The sequence below is a fragment of the Equus przewalskii genome, chromosome 1 (genome assembly GCF_037783145.1).
Source record: "Equus przewalskii isolate Varuska chromosome 1, EquPr2, whole genome shotgun sequence".
Classification (NCBI taxonomy): domain Eukaryota; kingdom Metazoa; phylum Chordata; class Mammalia; order Perissodactyla; family Equidae; genus Equus; species Equus przewalskii.
The window spans coordinates 108,043,326-108,062,738 of record NC_091831.1 but is presented as its reverse complement, the minus strand read 5'-3'; the positions used below and the strand labels follow the sequence as shown (position 1 = coordinate 108,062,738).

The 19,413-nt window shown below is 44.3% G+C and overlaps 1 protein-coding gene across 19 annotated transcripts in view; it reads left to right on the top strand.

Annotated features, from left to right (window-relative positions):
- Nucleotides 1-19,413, top strand: part of APBA2 (amyloid beta precursor protein binding family A member 2) — a 226,028-nt gene that overhangs the window by 133,442 nt on the left and 73,173 nt on the right. For 2 of the 19 annotated variants that reach the window (XM_070571791.1, XM_070571743.1), the window contains one exon: nt 691-817. The exons of the other annotated variants lie outside the window; for them this stretch is intronic. The gene's annotated coding sequence lies outside the window, so the exon portion shown is untranslated. The remainder of the gene's footprint in view (nt 1-690; nt 818-19,413) is intronic. 19 annotated transcript variants of the gene reach the window in all.

The following is a 19,413-nucleotide window of genomic DNA, read 5'->3' as shown; positions in this document are numbered from 1 at the left end:
TGCATAGTATTCTTAGTGGAAGAGCTTGTTATCATGTCAGAAAGAAGAAAAACCTTTCTTAGTTGAGTGTACACATTTAAAAAAAAAGACTCATCAGACACTTGGGATATTATGCTAATGGATGTTTGAAGCTCTGCCCACTGTTTTGAACACTTTCTCACTGGCATTTGCACCCGAGTAGCAGATCATGAGCAGGTGCCTGGGGGGACAAGGGTGAAGGGAGAACTGGAGGGAAGAGCTCTGGGCCTGGAGGCGGGCACCGAGTCGCCGGCTGTGTGGGACCTCAGGCAGGTCACTGCAGTCCTGAGTCTTGCTTTCATCCGTGCCCTTCCTGCTTCACAGAATTATTGTGACAACCAGAAGCATCCATATGCCAGGAGCTGTGCTAGACGTTTTGCATATGTATCTCTGGTCATCGGAGTAACAAGATAAGCTTGTATTATCCCCTCTTACAGATGAGGCAACAGGAGCTTAAAGAGCACGCTTGTCAGAATAGGCACTCAGTGAAGTTAGCACTGGTTGCTATTATTTTTGTGGGAGAGTCTCTTGATTCCTGGGTCCAGGCTTTTTCTCTGTGGGAGCTTAGATGAGGTGGGGAAGGTCTCTTAGCCTTTAGCACCTCCTGTGTGATGTGGAGATGACAATACCAGCCTCTAACCTGATGGTCGTGTGTGTGATATGTGTTGCCAGGGGCAGTGTGCCGTGCTGATGTATGGTTGGATTGAGATGATGGAAGCATAGAGAGAAAGTGGAAAACGGGGAAGAGCTGAGCTACTTTTCGGAAGGCAGTTCCTATATTGTGTACCCTGAAGCTCAGGTAATTGGCTTGGTGGGAAGAGAAAAGTGGCACTTCCTCCTTCTCTCCATGAGGTACCCACTGTTGATGTGCTGTTGGGTTTGGGGGTCTCCTCTTACCCTCTGGCTTTCTTCTGTCCTCCTGTCCTTCTTTGCCTGTTTCTCCTGCTCTTCTGTCTCTGTTTCTCTTCCCTGAGGTTCATCTCCTATTCTTTCCCCTCTCTTCCTTTACCCTTCAGACTATAACAGGTTCCTTTCATCATGTTATGCTTATTAAATAAATCTGGTGTTTAATATTTTTATGTCTCTTTCCAAGAAAGTCAAGGTGAATGACTGTGTAACTTTAGACTGTGAGAAGACAATAACGATGGCAGCCAAGCAGAGCTTTAGAGGAAGGAGGGTTGGGTGCTGGGGGCAAATTATTTCAGCGAGTGTGTTTGCTCGTGGTGGTGGCCCACCTGCATGTGAAGGAGAAACTCTGGGGTCTGATGCTGTTGCTCCCTGACCTGGCACGTCTCTCAGGCTGTGCAGGGAAGAGAGTCAGAACCCAAGACCAGGTTCACTGAGAGCTCTGTTCAGTTCTGAGAAAATTTCTTTTATGTTCTCTTTGATAATTTCCTTCTCTCTCTTTTCTCTTTCTGGAATTCCCACTTATCTGATGTCGGACCCCTTGATTTAATCCTGTAAGTCTCTTCTTTTCTTTCATATTCTTCCATCTCCTTTTCTTTCTTTTCTTCTTTCAGACCTTTCTGACTTTCTCTTTAAATTCCTATAATGAAATTTTTGTACTTTCTTTTACTTTTAATTTCCAAGAGCTCTTTCTATTCTTTCATCATTTCCCTTTTGTAGCATTCTGTTCTTGTGTTTTGGAAGCAGTATCTTCTTATATTTGTTTGAAGGTATTAATTACCTTTTTATTTATTTTTGACAATTTCTCCTGTTTCCTGCATTCTGTTTCCTTTGGTTTCCTTGCACTCGCTTGTCTAGATTTTCTTCTTCCTGTTTGAGCCCTTCCTCCCAAATCTGGGATCCTTGGTTGTTCATTCACATCAAGGAGTGAAACACTGGAAATGGATTGGAATCTCATTAGCATCATCTGGGGCACATTAAAAACCACCAGTCTGGGGAGGTCTGTCCCAGGCAAGTTGGATCAAGATCTCTTGGAATGGGGTCTGGGTATTGATAGATTGACATCTAGACATATCAATAGAGATACATAGATCGGGACATCGATTTTAACTCCCTAATAGTTCTAATGTGCATCCGGAGCTGAGGACCACTGCTCAGCTGGATGCCATCTGGGTGACAGTGCTGGTTCTTTTGAGAGTTGATGTAATTGCCATGCACTGAAACCACTCTAGTGCTTTTTACTGCACTGGATGCCTAGGGGACTCTGATTGCATCCATATGATTTTCTGTCTTTCTGCACATTGGAAAATTGCAGAGTGGGAGGAATTGTACATACCTTTAGAGACTGTTGAGTGAATTAAGTTTCAGGGACCTATGGTCACGAAGGATAAGCTCACATGCCAGGGGGGCTAGGCAGTCCTTCTGCCAGAGGCTCTTTACAGCTGCAACAGGAAATGTGGGAAGGAAGCAGGTAAGTGCAGCTGTGAAGAGTGGGAACCAGGAGGGTTGATCTGGATGCAGATGTGGCCAAGGATCAGCCCCTGGCTGGGGATGGAGCAGGACCTGTGAGGGAGGCTTGACAGAGGCTAGAGCATTTGGCCCTTGGGCTCTGCTGAGGCTAACCTGCCTCTTCTAACCGCTAGGAGAACAGTGGAGTGCAGGAGTGGCAGGATATGGTATATCAACATCAATATATCTATACCAATACGTAGAAAGAAGCTGCGGTTTGAGAGTAAGAAAGAATAGGAAACACTGGGCTGGGAGCAGGGTAGGGGTGCCCCACCTGAGCCCTGCTCCCTCAGACAGGTGGCCAGGGCCTGGGCTACCACTCCTCACAGCTGGTGACCTTGCCTCAGCTGCACCTCCCCTTGGAGCCTTGGCTTCTTCCACTGAGAAAGAGGATCATGATGGTGCCTGCTGAGCAGGAGAGTAAATGGGTGATGCATGGTGGGGGCTCAGGCAACCTGGACGGAAGAGGCCGATTTGTGTGTTATATCACTCTCAGTGTTTACAGTATAACTTCCCCCAAGCAGGAGAGATCAGGTTTGCGCTTGAGTCTGCAGACTGGATATGGCTTGAAGATGGAATGGAAAATGAACAAGCAAAGACCAGGGCAAATGTTATGTCTTCTTGGTGGAGTATCCCTTTGATCATTATACAGTGTTCCTCTTTGTCTCTTTTTACCTGTCTTATCTTAAAGTCTACTTAAAGTCTGATATAAGTATTCCAAGATCTGCTTTCTTTTGTTTGTCATTAGCTTGGAGTATCATCTTCCATTCTTTAACTCTCAGCCTGTGTTTGTTATTGGAGCTGAGATGTGTCTACTGGAAGCTGCATATTATTGAGTCTTGTTCTTTAATCCATCTTGCTGCTCTGTGTCTTTTTATTGGATGCTTCAATCCATTTACATTTAGGGTGACTATTGATATAGGAGGGCTTGATGCTGCCATTTTATCACTTGTTTTCTCGTTCTTTTGCTTTTCCCTTGTTTCTCATCCTGTGTATTTCGGAATGCCAATTCCATTAAGTAGTTTTTTATGCTGGTTTTCTTAGTTTTCTCCTCACTTGTTATTTGTGTCTCTGTTCTGCTTTTTTGTTTATTGGTTACCATGAGGTTTGTATGCAAAATCTCGTAGGTGAGATTGTCCATTTTCTGTTGACCTCTAATTTACTTAGACTAAGCTGATTCGGTCCCTTTCCCCTTCCTCTCCTAAGTGGTTTTTGTCACATCTTTTTCCATCTCGTGTTGTGAGTTTGTGGTTAAAATGACAAGATTATTTTTGTTTTAGGTGTTTTCCTTCTCTTTATCTTTAATGTTCTACCTGAGTATTTGCTAACCTCTTCTGAGGGATAGCTACAATTTTCTGATTTTGTCTACCTGTTTATCTCCTTACTCAGGGCTTTGTAACCCTTTTCTTCTTTTTTTTTCAGGTCTGAGGTCCTTCTTGAGGATTTCTTGGGGGGAGGGGGTCTTATGATCATGAACTCCCTTAGTTTTTGTTTATCTGGGAAAGTTTTTGTCTCCATCATATCTGAAGTATTTTCACTGGACAAAGTATTCTTGGCTGAAAGTTTTTGTCTTTCAAAGATTTGAATATATCATTCCACTCTCTCCTGGCCTGTAAGGTTTCTGCTGAGAAATTCGCTGAATGCCTCATAGGAGTTCTTTTGTAAGTTATTTTCTTCTGCCATGCTGCCCTTAGGAATTTTTGTGTGTCATTCACTTTTGCCAGCTTCACTACCATTTGGCCCTGCTGTAGGTCATTTTACATTGATATATTTAGGCTTCTTTGACGTGGATTTCCATCTCCTTCTCCAGGTTTGGGAAGTTCTCCACTATTATTTCTTTGAGTGACCTTTCTGCTCCATTCTCCTTCTCATCTCCTTCTGGAATACCTATAATCCTTAGGTTACACTTGCTAATTGAGTCGGATATTTCTCAGAGAGCTTCTTCATTTCTTTTTAGTCTTAGTTCTCTCTCCTCCTCTGTCTGAAGCATTTTTATATTTCTGTCCTCAAAGTTGCTGATTCGTTCCTCCTTGATATCCGCTCTCTTGTTCAGGGACTCCATATTCTGCTTTATCTCTACCATTTGCTTTTCATCTCCAATATTTCTGATTGGTTCTTGTTTATAGTTTCAATCTTCTTTGTAAAGTAGCTGCTGAACTCATTAAACTGTCTATCTGCATTCTGTTTTAACTCCTTCAGTTTTGTTTAATGATAGTTATTTTGAATTCTCTGTCGTTTAGGTTACAGATTTCTGTGTCTTCAGGATTGATTTCTGGGTCCTTCTCATTTTCCTTCTGGTCTGGAGATTTAATATATTTTTCATATTGCTATATGGCATGGATTTTTTCTTCTGCATTGTGGTAGCATTTGATTGCCACTTCCACCATCGCCACTGGGTGGGTGTCAAGAGCGGCATGTTCTGACCCTGCCACCATCTGCGGTACAGCTCCCAGGTGCTGGGCTAGGGTGCCAGGCAGGGGGAGGGGCACTTTCTTTCTCCTGCACTATCTCCTGGGCTTCTCGCTCTGTCCTTGCTATTTGCTCTCCTGGGGTGTTGGCTTGATGAAGACACCCCCACAATAGCTAGTCACCTGTGTGTGAGACTTTCCCCCGAGTTATGAGTGACCTTGGGCATCTGTGGTGTTCCTGAGGAAGGCCACTGCTCCCTCCCTACTTTTCTCTTGGAAGCCACACCCAGTCCCTGTGTCACTGCCCTTCATGGAGGAAGAGAAGCTTTCTCTTACCTCCTTCCACTTCCTCAGGGGTGGTGGAGGGCTCCAGCACTTCCACCTTCTGACATATGGTTGCATGGGTCTCTCAGACGTCTTTTGTGTTGTGTGGATGTCCTCTGTTGGAATATGAATATCCTTTTCATTGTATCTTAGAGAGGAGAGTTTTCAGGGAGAGCTCTCTCCACCATGATGCTGACTTCTGATTGCTTTCTTGTGGTATCATTTAACTTTTGCCCCTCTGTCTTGTGGTTCTTGTCAACTGGAATTTAATTCCAAAGACTTGTGTATTAGTCAGTTTGTGCTGCATAACAATAACAGAATCTCACTGACATATAATAATGAGCACTTTTTTTCATACTCACAGGCCATGGGTCAGCTGGGCAGGTTTGTTCAGGTTGCTGATCTGCTGGGTGGTTCTGCCTCTTACATGTTTATTCTGAGACCCAGGCTGGTCTCAGACAGCCTGATTTTTCTGAGACCTAGCCACAGGAGTCATGCATGGCTCGTGGTGGATCATAGGAACACCAGAGGAGTGAGTGGAAACCAGAGATGGCCTCAAGGGTTAGTCTTGGATCTTGCACATTGTCACTTCATCCACATTCCATTGACAAGTCACATTGCCAAGCCCAATATTAATGGTGTGTTGAGTATGCTTCTCTCATGGACGAAGGGGTTTTTTCCTCAATGATAAATCTGATCTACAAGCGTGTTTAGATTCAGACTAAAATTTCTTGGCAAGAATACTTCATAAGTGATCCTATGTGTTTCACACTGCAACATACCACACAATTCACACATAGTACATAGTATATGATTACTATTGATAGTTGATCTGACTAGTTATGGTTAATCACTGAGTTAAGATGCTCACAGCTTGAGCTGTCTGTTTTAAACTTGTTTATTCCTCTTGAAACTTATAAGTTATCTGTGAATAGCTCTTTGGCACCATATATATTGGGCACTCAATGAACCTTGCATTATCCATTGATGATCCTGGACTGAATCCATTAATTCACTAGTTGTTACATATTAGTGATTTCATAATTCTCTCATACAATTTACATTTATTAGCTGGCATTCTTCTGTAAAGAAGAGATTTCTTCCATCAACCGGAGCTATTAGACCACTCTGAAATATAATTTCTATTATTAAAAGAGTATAAATGCTTGTTTATTCCCCTTCAATTAGTAATTTTCAGAATAACAAGTTGGTATAATAGCCAATTTTAATGGTCTGATAGATTTTCTGAGGTTGAACCATCTTCTCTTTTGTGATATAAACCATTTTTGATCCTAATGTATTAGTCTTTTAATACTCTTACTAAGCCTATTTGTTAAAGTTTTATTTAGGGTTTTTGCATCTCTATTCACATTGGAGACTGGATTGTTTTTGGTTTCATAAAATGGGTTGTTTTAGCTCTCCATCTTTTTCTGGGATCTGACAAGACAATTATCTGTTCCTTGAAAATTTAATAAAATTTGTCTTATAAATTTATTTAGATGTGGTGCCTTTATTAAGTTACACCTATGATTTATTTTAAAATATCTTCTGTCACTATTCAGGTTTTCTATTTATTGATCCGGTTGTGGTAATTTATATTTTTAAGAAAAGTTTCCTTTTCACTCAGCTAGATTTTTAAATTTATTAGTAAAAACTTCCAAAAAGTATTTCCTCATAATTTTAAAACTTCTCTGCCTCTGTAATTATGGCACCCTTTTCAATTCTAACGTTTATTTGTGCATTCTCCTTCTTCTTGATCATGTTTGCCTTTGTGTATATTCTTTTTGTACTAAGCTAACTTTTAACGAACTTTATTGTTTACAATTTTTTATCCTATATTTTACTAATTTCTGCTTATCTTAAATTTCACTTTTCCTTTCTTTAGGCTTTTTTTCATACTTTTAACCCTCTTTTCTACTTAAAAAACAACAACAAGAACAACACAACTCTAGCTGATGTGTATGTTTTCTAATGAGTACAAATTTGGCCATATCCCATAGTTGTGATAGCCAATTTTTTGTTCATGTCTAAGCATTTGTAATTTATATTTTGAATGCTTTTCAAACCTAAGACATACAGTTGTTACTTTTTTTGTTTTTCAACTATCTTGGTAGCAGTCTAGGTCCAGTCAGGAGATAGAAACCATACAATAGGTTAAATAGGGGGCCTTAATATAAAGAATTAAGTGTGATAAGGGAGTAACTGTGAGGTATAGGAACTGTCGCTGGCCCCCTGAGGGCTAAGGGAGAGGACCCAAGGAAGGACCCACGTTGGAGAAGGCATGGATCAGCCTCCAGAGAGCAGAGAAGCTTGTGTTGTAACAATAGGCCAGCCTCCAGAGTGCAGGCAGGGATCGAGTGATCAGCAGCTAGTGGGTGGGCATCCGTGGGAGTTCAGATGTTGACGAGGGCCGCGGGCGTTCAGGGCCTGCAGAGGTAGTGACTGCTTGGTGGGTGATCCTCCTGACTCCAGGTGGCTGCATGCAGGCTGTTCAGGGATGCTTACTGAGGGAGACCAGGCTGCACCAGGGCTTCTAGGGGAGTTTGGCAGGTGGCTGGCTGTGTGGGGTTCTGGTTTCTATGTTGAGAGGGTGGCCAGACCAAGGCTGCAGGATCACAAGGAACCTGTTCTGGGCCTGTGGTCCTTGATGGAAATTGCAGGAAGCCTCTTCCTCCTGCAGTGTCGCTCCCTCCACAGCCCTCTACGGAGAAGTTTAACATTGGGCTCTTTAAAGGAGAAATGCTTGAAGGCATTCTGTTGTCCACCACAGAGCACGTACGGAAGGACGCATTCAGAGTTAGGAGGCAATCAATTGGTAACTGACAATTTTCTTGTTATTAATTTCTAATTTTATCACATTGTATTCACTTAGTGGAGCCAGTACAAATTTGCCTTTATAGAATGTAAGATTTCTTTTGTGGCCTAACACTCTGTAGTCAGTTTTTGTTAAAGCACGGATCTTTCTTTTTTTGAAGTCTACTTTCTCTATTTGTTGAGTACAAAGTTCTAAATAAATCTTTTTGATCAAGCTTGTTAGTTTTTATTTCAATCTTTATATCCTTCCTTATTTTTGTCTAGTTATTTTGATTTCTATGAAAGTCTCCCAATATGATCATGACTATCAATTTCACTTTTCATTCTCCTTGTCTGCTTTGTTTATATTTTGAAGGAAGGTTTTTAAGTTGACAAAGGTACGTGATGCCTTTGGTTATTCCTTTTATTAGTAGAAATTTTTATTTTTGTCCCTTCCCGTACTTTGCTGTTACATTAATGTTGTCTGATTAATATTGTTATACCTACCTCTTCTTGTTAGCATTTGTCTGGTATACCTTTCTGTACACTTTTATTTTTAGCAGCTCCTATCATTTTGTTTTAGGTGTAATAAGGCAAGAGACTGTAAACAAGTCTGTGCTGTAGACCGAATGTTTGTGTTGAAAATTCCTATGCTGAAGTCCTGACCCCTGTGCGATAGTATTCGGAGGTGGGGCCTTTGGGAGTGATTAGGTCATAAGAGTTGGAGCCCCTGTGATGGAATTAGTGCCCTAGAGAGACCTCAGTGAGCTCCCTCACCCTGTCCCCATGTGAGGACACAGCTGTCTAAGAACCAGGAAGTGGACTCTCACCAGATGCCAAATCTGCAGGTGCCTTCATCTTGGACTTCCAGCCTCCAGAACGGTGAAAAATAAATGTTTGTTTATAAGCCCTCCAGGCTATTGAATTTTGTTATAGTGGCCCAAATGGACTAAGACATCATGGTTGCATTTTCTAAAGTAATCTGAAAATCCATCTTTTTCAACCAGGGAGTATAAAGAGCACTGTGTTCGTTTCCTTGGACTACCATAACAAAATACCACAGAATGGGTGGTTTAAACAACAGACGTTTATTCTCTCACAGTTCTGGAGGCTGGAAGTCCGAGATCAAAGTGCCAGCGAGGCTGGTTTCTTGAAGGCCCTCTCCTTGGCTCGCAGATGGCCACCAGCTTGCTGTTTGCTGGCGTTCTCATCCTTCTGTGCACATGTACCCCTGGTGTCTCTCCATGTGTCTGAATTTAAATACCTTCTTATGATGACACCAGTTGGTTGAATTAAGACCCACCCTGACGGGCCTCATTTTGACCTAATCATCTCTTTAAAGGTCTTATCTCCAAATAAGGTCACATTCTGAGGTGCTGGGGGTTAGGACTTCAATGTTCGAATTTTGGACGCATGCATTCCAGCTCATAACAAGCAGGTAACTGAATTTTCTTTCATTTTTGTGGTCTAATCTGAAAATCTCTTTTATAGAGTGAATTTAATCCAGGGACACTGACATGTTCAGACTATTTTTGACATTTTAGTTTGTTAATATTTTCTTATTGCTTCTATTTTGCCTCTTTTCTTTCTTTCATTGAATGGATTGAGTTTTCTGCGTTCTATCTGTTTTCCTCTAATGGTTTAGAAGTTATTCATTCTGTTCCTTTATAGAGATAAGTCAAAGATAAACATATTTTTCTGTTGACATCTAGACTTAGGGAATATGTCCTCCTTTCTCACAAAACAAAAATACCAGCATAGTCTTACTTCCCTCTGCTTGCTCCCCGCCCTCTCCTCCCACGCTGATGTAATTTCTGATCTTAGTTCTAGAATGCCAGGTTATTGAAGTGTTTTGCAACCATCAGTTATTGATGATTAGAGATAAGTTTCACTTTTCCCCTCCCAATCATTGCTGCTCCTCTCATATTTGTCTTTCCTCTTGGTAACAGTACCTTAATCATGGGTCCTTTTTGTGTTTGCATGGCTGAAAATGTCCACACCTTGACTCCTCATGGGAATGACAGTTCGGCTAGATGTAGATTCTGACCAAATCTATTTTCCTCAGAACTTCGGAGATATTCTGCCATTGTCTTCTTGCACTCAGTGCTGCTAAAGAAAAGTCTGATAATCTGGTTCTTGCTTCTTTGTATGTAATCCCCACCCCCACCTTTTGAAGCATTAGGATTTTCTCTCATCCTTGCTGTCCTGAAAGTTCACCATGATGTGTACGGCAGAACAGCTGGCTGGTCTCTTAACATCTATTCTCCCTATCCTCTTTCTTCCTTGCAGACAAAACCCCAACACCGTATGGCTGCCTGACCCTAGGAGTGGAGGCATGGGTAGGCTTGACTCTGCCAGCTGATCTTCTCTAGTACTCTTTCTGATTGCCCCTGCTTGCTCATGGCCCCTTCTGTGTGCAGTCTCCCACTTCAGAGCACCCTTGGAGTCGTGCCAATTTTTCCAAGCACTTGCTTTCTTTGCCCCCTTTGGGCTGTGGTTTCATTCTTCAGTCTGATTGCATCTTCCTTCCCTTTCAGTAATTCGTAAAGTTTCTGATCCACCAAAGTCATCCTTTTTTTTTAAAATCTAGCCCAGTTTTATGATTACTTTAAAGTAGACTCAGTGTTCATAGAAGGGATCTTTTAGGCCAGTAATTTTCAAATTCAGATTTTCTAATTCTTATGCAAGATGCTTCATACAAAGTAGGCTCACTTTGCAACATATTCTGATTCAGGAATCTGCTGGAACCATTTTTTTTTGCAGGTTTTTTTTGGTGAGGAAGATTGGCCCTGAGCTAGCATCTGTTGCCAGTCTTCCTTTTTTCTTTTGTTTTTTCAGTACATAGTTGTATATCCTAGTTGTAAGTCCTTCTAGTTCTTCTGTGAGGGATGCTGCCACAGCATGGCTTGATGAGTAGTGTATAGGTCCGCACCCAGGATCTGAACTGGCAAACCCCAGGCTGCCAACACAGAGCACACAAACTTAACCACTACGCCACTTGGCTGGCCCCATCCTCGAAGCATTTTTGAGAGAGAGTGTTGTAGTCATTGCCTTGGGTTTCTGTCTACTTCTGAGTCATTTTAAGAAAAAGTGTCTTTAGTTGCTGTGGGAAGGTAGGGAACTGTAAAGGGCTTGGGATAGATGGAAAAGACCTTGAGATTATGCCTGAAAGTCAATAAATGATACTTACTAGAATTTTATTTTCATAATTATGAGACCCATCTCCTAAATTACACAGAAGTTGCTCCTTTAAATACTCTGGTGAATTAGTCTTTATGTATAGATGGCAAGAATTTCTGAGTGTACTTGAAGATGGGATGAGTAAATTGACGTCTGATAGAGACGCCTTCCTTTGGTGTAAGGAAGATCTGGTACTTCCAGCAAATATCTGAAGGAGGGACCCTATTCCTTAGTTAGCAGGTGTGAGTGACAGCTGAGCTTGGGATAGCATAACTCTCATTTCCACAGCACAGCTGCCTAGGATTCTGCCAACCAGGCTAAATTATACCTAAGTTCTGGATCCCAGGATGGCCACAGCTACCCCAGGGGAGGTTGTGGGTGGAGGGCAGGCTCTGGACAGGATGCTATCTTGATTCTGAGAAAAGGAAGTGGTGTTAACAGGAGGAGACCATGAGTAGGGGCTGTAGGTATGTAGCAAAGGGGACTCTCCTTAGAAGGGCCGTGAAGATAAGAATGCACAACTCTTGGCAGAACAGGAATTGGTGGCACCTCCATGAGAAAAGAGGCTTTGTCTTATTTGCCTCTCTTTCCCTGGTACCTATGGCTGCTGTGTGTTGAAAGAACAAAGTAGTATCTGTGCAGTTGAGATGGTTAAACTTATGTGTCAACTTGGCTAGAGTATGGTGCCAGTTGCTTGGTCAAATAGCAGCCTGGATGTTGCTGTGAAGGTATTTTTTACATGTGATTAACATATCAGTAGATTTTGAAAGCAGATTACTCTCCATAATGTGGGTGGGCCTCATCAATCAGTTGAAGTCTTAAGAGAAAAGACTGAAGTCCCCCAAAGAGGAAGGAATTCTGCCTACAGACCCCAGACTGCATCATCTCCTGCCAGGCTTTCCAGCCTGCCAGCCTGCCCTACAAACTCCAGACCTCTGTACACAAGGAGCTGTTTAAGCAGCCACCTGGAGTTAGCCAAACTCTACTGCCCTGTGGCCCCAGCACCATCTTCACTTCTTACCAGCTGACTACAATTTTGCGGATTTCCAAGACCACCCTCAGGTTTGATAGTTCACCAGAATGACTCATAGAACTCAGGAAAGCACCGTACTTAACAACGACAGTTTTAGGATGCAAGTTGGACCCAGCCAAAAGAAGAGACACACAGGATGAAGTCTGGGAGGGTTCTAAACAGGAAGCTTCTCTCATTCTCAGGGACACGTTTTCCTCCTGGCATGGAAGTGTGACAATAATCAAAAAGTACTGCCAACAGAGGAAGCTGACCTGAGCTTTGGTGTTCATGATATGGACACACTGTGTTGGGGTTTCATCCTGTAGGCACGATTGGTTGAATCATTGGCCACGTGGCTGCTCAGTCTGCAGCTCCCGCCCCCCACAGGTTGGGCTCTGTCTGTAGCCCAGAGCCCCAACCCTCTAAGCACATGGATGGTCTTTGTGGCCTGCCCAGCCCCCACCGTGAGTCATCTCATTAGCATAAATGCAGGTCTGCTCCAAGGGGCCCCCATGAATGACAAAGACACCTCTGTCACAAGGGAAATCCCAAGTGTTTAGAGGCTCCTTCCCAGGAACCAGGGACGTGGACCAGCACATTCTTTCTTACCTGTACACAAGTTGTCATCATGTTTAGCAGTTAACAGAGCAAGCTGGAAGTTCCTTTAGATTTCATGCCAGACACAATCACTCCGATGAAGACAATATGAAAATAATGTAAGGATGTATGCATGTCATTTGTTTACCTTGAAGAGTGAAGCTTAGAACCAATGCCAGTTTTACAGGCTTCCCTATGACTTCTCGGGGCACAGAAGTGTTAAGTCCAAATTCCTAATAATGAGTGGAGGTGGTTCTCAGACGGGAGTGTGCGTCAGAATCCTCTGGAGGGCTTGTGAAAACAGATCGCTGGGTCCTGTTTCAGTCCATCTGGGGTAGGCCTGAGAGTTTTCATCTCTGACAAATTTCCACTTGATACTGATGTTGCTGGCCCAAGGGCCATACTGTGAGAACCACTGAAATGGGCCCTCTGCTCTGTTTTAACTTTGGATTCTTGGCCATTGTTTTTAAATTGCAGTGATGGAATAGAAAGTTTGGCCGGAATAAAGATCACTTCACACCACACAGGCTCCCAAGGCCGTCACTCCTGCCCTGGTGCCTTTCCTGGTGCCTCTGCCCAGCTGCCAGCTGAACTTGGACACTGGACCTTATGACTGAATTGGACTTTCATGGAAATTACTGGACACATGCAGAAGTTCCCATATGGGGTGCTGCCTCAGATTGGTGAGGGTGGCAGTGGGCATTCAGCTCTGGAGAGCGGGGTCAGTTAACCTTGGTTCTGGAGCCCCTGACTTCCAGGAGGGTGTCTGACATCCATCCTGCTCTCGCAGCTTATGATGAGGCTACAGGCAGGCTCAGCTTGGATTGGTAGGCCTTATCACATGAGGACACTGACCTTCCCTCACTGGTGGGAACCCCTGAGCCAGACAAGCAGATGTGTGAGGGCATGCCAGTGGAGCAGTGAATAGTTAATGGGTTGCACTTGAGGGCTCTTTAGAATAAATTAGTAAATTGCCATCAGGTATTGAAAAATAGATTCGCCAGCAGGCTGGGAGGGCAGTCAGGTGTATTTGCCCAAATTTTGGCAGGAAAGGGTGAATCCACTGTTGTCTTAGGCAGGGTTCCTGTGAACTCAGCCCTCTGCCCAGGCCAGTTAAATGAATGAGTGTGGCCTTGAAATCCTCTTTGCTCTTCTATGTTCAGTCAGACTGGTAGAAATGGGGAGCATCTTAGGAGGCCTCAGGGGCGTCCCGTGATGATAGCATTTTAGTCTCTCTCAGATCTGGGACCTACTAATCTGTTTTTCTGGGAATTAATCATGGGATTTTTGTTATTGATTCCAAAGTTGTGGCTGCTGGAGGGTGGGCAGGGGTTCTAGGATCTCGTCAACTGTGGTGCTCCACGTTGGGTCCTGGACCAGCAGCATCAGCCTCCCTAGGTACCATTAGAAATGCATTCTCAGCCCCACCCTAGAGCTCCTGAATCAGAAGCTCTGGGGTGGGCCCAGCACTCTGAGTTTTAACAAGCCCTCCAAGTGACCCCGATGCCCTAAAGTCTGAGGACCACGGTGTAAAGGAGCTGTTGGGATGCGCAGCAGGCCAGAGATGGCATGAGGGGATGGAAAGACCAGGGCCTTGGCACTGAATGTGGACAACCAAGGGCGCTGAGCAGGACCCTGGAGCCCCTCAACCCAGGGGTCTCTGTCACCAGTTGGAAGTGAAGGCCAACGGCTGCTCATGACCAGACACTGGTCCTGTCTGCACCCTCTGGGGCAGGCAAGGGGCCCTCGGGAGTTTGGAGAAGGGCTGGGTCATTGCCAGCAGCTGCACTGTTCCTCACTCCCGAGACTCGGTATGGGGCCCCCACTCCAGATTTCCAGTCACCTGCCAGGCACATATTCCTGCTTTGCTCAGCCTCATGACTGCCCTGCACATAGCCTGGATATTGTTTTTTTGTTTTTGTCTTGAAAGACCACAGTCAGGACCTAATTTGAAAGTACTCACAGCTTATCACCTTACCAAACTTTTCTAGGGGAAGAAAATGGTACTTAGGAGACAAGGCAGCCCAGTCTCCTCCAGGGAGGATCCGAATCATCCTGCAGACATGAGCCCGGAGGGGGAACAACCCAGCTGAGCCGAGAGGTGGTGGGGAGCAACTCGGAAGAAATTTGGGGTCCTGTGAACAGACCCCAAAAACGGGGTATGGGATCGAGCTGGCTCTTCTCCAGCAAGAGATGAGGGGCCTCCCCACTCAGGGCCTCCCCACTCGGGGCTAGGGAACCTGTGGGGGGGTTGGGGTTGCAGAGACCACAGGTGTCTCCAGAGGAGGGGTGGCCACAGGCGCAGCAGGTGACCCTGCATCATCTCTTTTGCACCCCACCCCCACCCCTACTAAATACCCCGGAGTTCCCTGCTTCCCATAGTGGAGACATTTGTAAAAAATTATACATAAATAAAGTTAAATCATTTAAAATAAGCCAAGAGAAGCTGCCTATTTAAAGAAATCCTGTGGGAGATCTTTATTCAGAAGATAATCATTTGACAGTGATTGAGTATCCTACGATCGATCCATTCCGGGAGTTTCCGTTCAGCCTTTTGAGTTTCATTTACACGCTCTCAGGAGCTGTCACTGAGCCCCTTTTATTCTGCGCTGGGAACACCTAGACAGGAGCCCCAGCTTCTGCCTCCATTGGCTTATGAACCAGGTGGTGTGTAGGCACCGTCTGCAGAAAGATAAAGAGTGTTCCAGGGGGCTGGACAGACAGCCTGGGGTGAGTTGGTGGAAAGATGATGTGAATGAATGATTGAATGAGATCACACGTTGGCCATCACCGTGGACCGGTGCCTCTAGGGAGTTTGTTGGGACTAGGGTGGGGGCCTTGCAGGAGAGGAGGGTTTACAGGTATCCTTGTGGGCGAGGGCCTGAGGCAGGCAGGAGGGGCAGCTCTCTGACCTGGTTCTTTCTTGCTGGAGTTAGGCGAGACTGCGGAAGAATCAGAGCTAGAGTGTGTGGGACCCTTGACTCTCCTTGTGAGAGGGGCTGTCCTTCCCTGTGGGTCCTGGCCTCTACATCCTGGGCTGGGTCCACGCTCCAGCTGCTGTCTCTGGGCGAGCTGCCGGGACTCTGCCCTCTGGCCAGAGCTGATGGTGCTGTGATCACTGGCTTGGTGCTTTGACAACAATCTCTGCCCCCACTTTATGAACTCTAGGATCCCCCTCTTCATTTGGTGTTGATGAGCTATGGCTTCTCACAGAGTGTCTCTCTGGGTCCTCCCTCCTTAGCACCCCTGGGAAACTCCCTTCCAGCCCCATGTGGCCTAAGCCTCAGAGGGATGCTTGAGAACTAACAGGCTGGCGGTGGAGGAGCACAGAGGTGCAAGAATCTAAACCATAGGTCATCATCAGATGGTTAGCTTTGGATAAGACTCTCCATCTTTCCATGATAGGGGTTGATTTTAGGTCCTCTTTATACAATCAGCAAAGATGTGCTTTGGAAATTTGACAGTCGAACATGGCAATCCTGTGATTGGAGCCCCTAGGACGGTGCTGAAGTGTTATGTTCAGTGTGGGGAAGGAAGCCAGGTCCCCCATCTAGAATAGGGGCCTCAGGGACCTATGCTCACTTCCTTCTTGGCCCCTTTCCTCTCTGCATGCATTTCCTAGAAGGACCTGGAGATGACTGTACTCTTACTGATCAAGGCAGGGGTGGAGATGGGGGTCCTCTGCCTTAAATGTCCTTTGAGCGTATAGCTGTATTTCAGCCGCATGTCAGGGTGTAAAGGGAAGGGAGGCCATTTGTGTGTGTTAGTGCCGGTGCATAGGGGCAGCATGGCTTCCCTGTGGCCCCAGGGGAAGCTTGCTATGAGAGACCAGACTCAGGAGGGCCCTAGAGGTTTTATGTATTATTAGAGAAGGTGGCATCTTACTGCACGTGGCAAAACCTCAGATACCTACAGGGGCAGGTGGTGGAGGAGAGGCTGTGTGGCCAACCCTTCAGCAACATGAAGTTCCCATTCCCTCTCACTTCCTCCTTACTCTCCTGGCCCAGAGCTTCCTGTCTGGGGACTGTGAACCTGAGGGTTTCTAGGGCCTACTCTGAAGGGCCATAGACCATACCTTCATTACATCCAGTTCAGTGGGGTTCTCAGCCTTGGCTGTATATGAGAGTCAGTGGGGGAGTTCCAAATACTGATGTCAGGGTCCCACCTAGAAATTCTGACCTCCTGGGGCTGGGATGAGGCCCAGGATTGGTGGTCTTTGACAGCTGCCCCGTCGACTCTAACATGCTGTAGGGTTGAGGATCCGGGCCTGGTGGAAGTTGCCAAGTTGCCTGTGGCAGGGCTGCTTCTGCTGCTGAGAGTGCTGATGGGGGCAGGCTGAGCCGCGCGTCGATCGCCAGGGGTATGTGTTTGATGAATTGAACGGAAGAAAAATAAGTAGGTTTTTACTTAATGTACCTTTCAGAGTCTATAAACAGATCCATGGAGGACGTATGGTGCTGGCCAAGATGGAGTCATCCTACTATAGATCATCTCTCTCACTGATCAGAACTAAAACCTCTGGACAGAATAAAAAGGAACATGGTTAGGAGGGAGGGCAAAGCTTGAATGCCCAGGACATTGGTGTTAAGTTTCTTGTTGCTGGTTTTTTCCCCCTCCTTTGACCTGGGTGCCAGTTGATTTGGGAGATGGCACAGTGGGCAGGGACTGCGAAACTCTGTGAGAAACCTGTCTTTCTGGCCAAAGGTTGAGGAAAAGGGACCCTCCATGCTGAAGAGTGGGAGGAATCTCTGTTTTGTTTTGTTTTCGACCTTTGTTCTCTGCTACCCTGCCCCATGGCCAGACCCGAAGTGACAGCAGTGGGGCACGCACCTAAAATCCTGAGAGAAAATCCAGCTTTCTGGAGAGAGGAACCTATTATTATATAAAGACTGTGGAGAGAAACCCTCTTTTTTCCCGTCTCTTTTTCTTTCTTTTGCTGCTTTCCCTCTGGCAGGATCCCCAGTTTCACAAAACTATGAAACAGTATAGTTGGTTAAAACTCTGAGAGACCCAAACTTTATAGCCAGAGGAACCAGGAAAAGGGGCCTCTGGGAACAGGAGAGTGTGGAAGAAACCTTGCAGGGGAGAGAGCTGGAAAAGGGGATCCCCATTTCTGTGTCTGAACCAACTATAGGCATCAGATACACCCAAAGAACCATAGCAAAGGCTTTGGGACTAAACCACAATATGTATCATGGCCCAGGTCCCAGGCCAATCCCTGAATGGCTCATGGGAGGGGCAAACCCAGACAGTGTAACAAAGGCTTCTGAAGCTGAATTGGCATTAGAACTGCCCCCTAAAGAAGGTAAGACAGGTAAAGGTGGACACTTTTGAAATGAGTGGAAAGATAGAAATTATCAGAAGAGAAATATAAACTATAAAAAAGAATAAAATAGAAATTTTAGAACTGAAAAATATAATATCCAAAATAAAAATTTCACTGGATGAGCTCAAAAGCAAAATGACCATGACACAGGAAAGAATCAGTGAACGTTAAGTAGACCAGTGGAAATTATGCTGAATAATGGAGAGAAGAACCACTGTAAGAAATGAGCAATGCCTTGAGGACTTTTAGAACAATGTCATAGGCTCTAACATTTGTGTCACTGGAATCCCTGAATGACAGGAGAGAGAGCTTGTTTCACAAAAAATATTTGATGAAATAATGCCAACATCCCATTTTCATGAAAAACATAGATTTATGTATTTAAGAAGCTCAAAACCTCAACAGGATAAACCAAAAGAAAGTCATACCTAAATATGTCATAATCAAGCTGCTGAAAACTGGAGGTAAAGGAAGAGTCTTGAAAGCACCCAAATTAAAAATGACACATTGTATATAGAGGAACAATGATTCTAATGACTGTGGATCTCTCATCAGAACCATGCATGCCAGAGACAGTGAAACGTCCTTAACACTATAAAAGCCAAAACCAAACCAAAACGAAAAACTCACTATCAACCCAGAATTCTGTATTCAGTAAATAAATCCTTCAGGAATGAAGGTGAAATAAAGACACTTTTAGATGAAGGAAAACTGAAAAGGTTTGTTGCCAGCCAACCTGCTTTAAATGAATTGCTAAAAAAGTTCCTCAGGGTGAAGGGAAATGTTACCAAAGGGACTTCAGACTTCAGGAATGAGAGAAGAGCAACCGAAATGATAAAATATCTGAGTAAATGCAATAGACTATTTTTTACCTCTGAAGTTCTTCAAAATACATACTAGTCTTTCAAGCAAGCATTATGACATTGACTAGGGGGCTGTTTGTTAATGTACATAAATGTAATACACAAGACAGCTATAAATGGTGTGGATGAAGGGACCCATGTGGTTGTAAGGCTTCTACATTTTACTTGAAGTTGTAAAAATGTTAACTCAAAGCGGACCATGAAAAGTTAGATATATACTATAATCCATAGAGCAAAAAAAAAGATACAAAGAAATATAACCAAAAGGACAATAACTAAATGAAATACTAAAATATTCAAACAGCCAAAGGAGGCAGGAAATGGGAAACAGAAGGACAAGAGACAAAAGACACATCAGGAAAATAATAAAAGGGTGCACTAAATCCAGCCATATCCACAAATACATTAAATGTAAGTGGCCTAAACCCACCATTAAAAAATACACATTAACAGATTAGATTAACAAACAAGACCTAA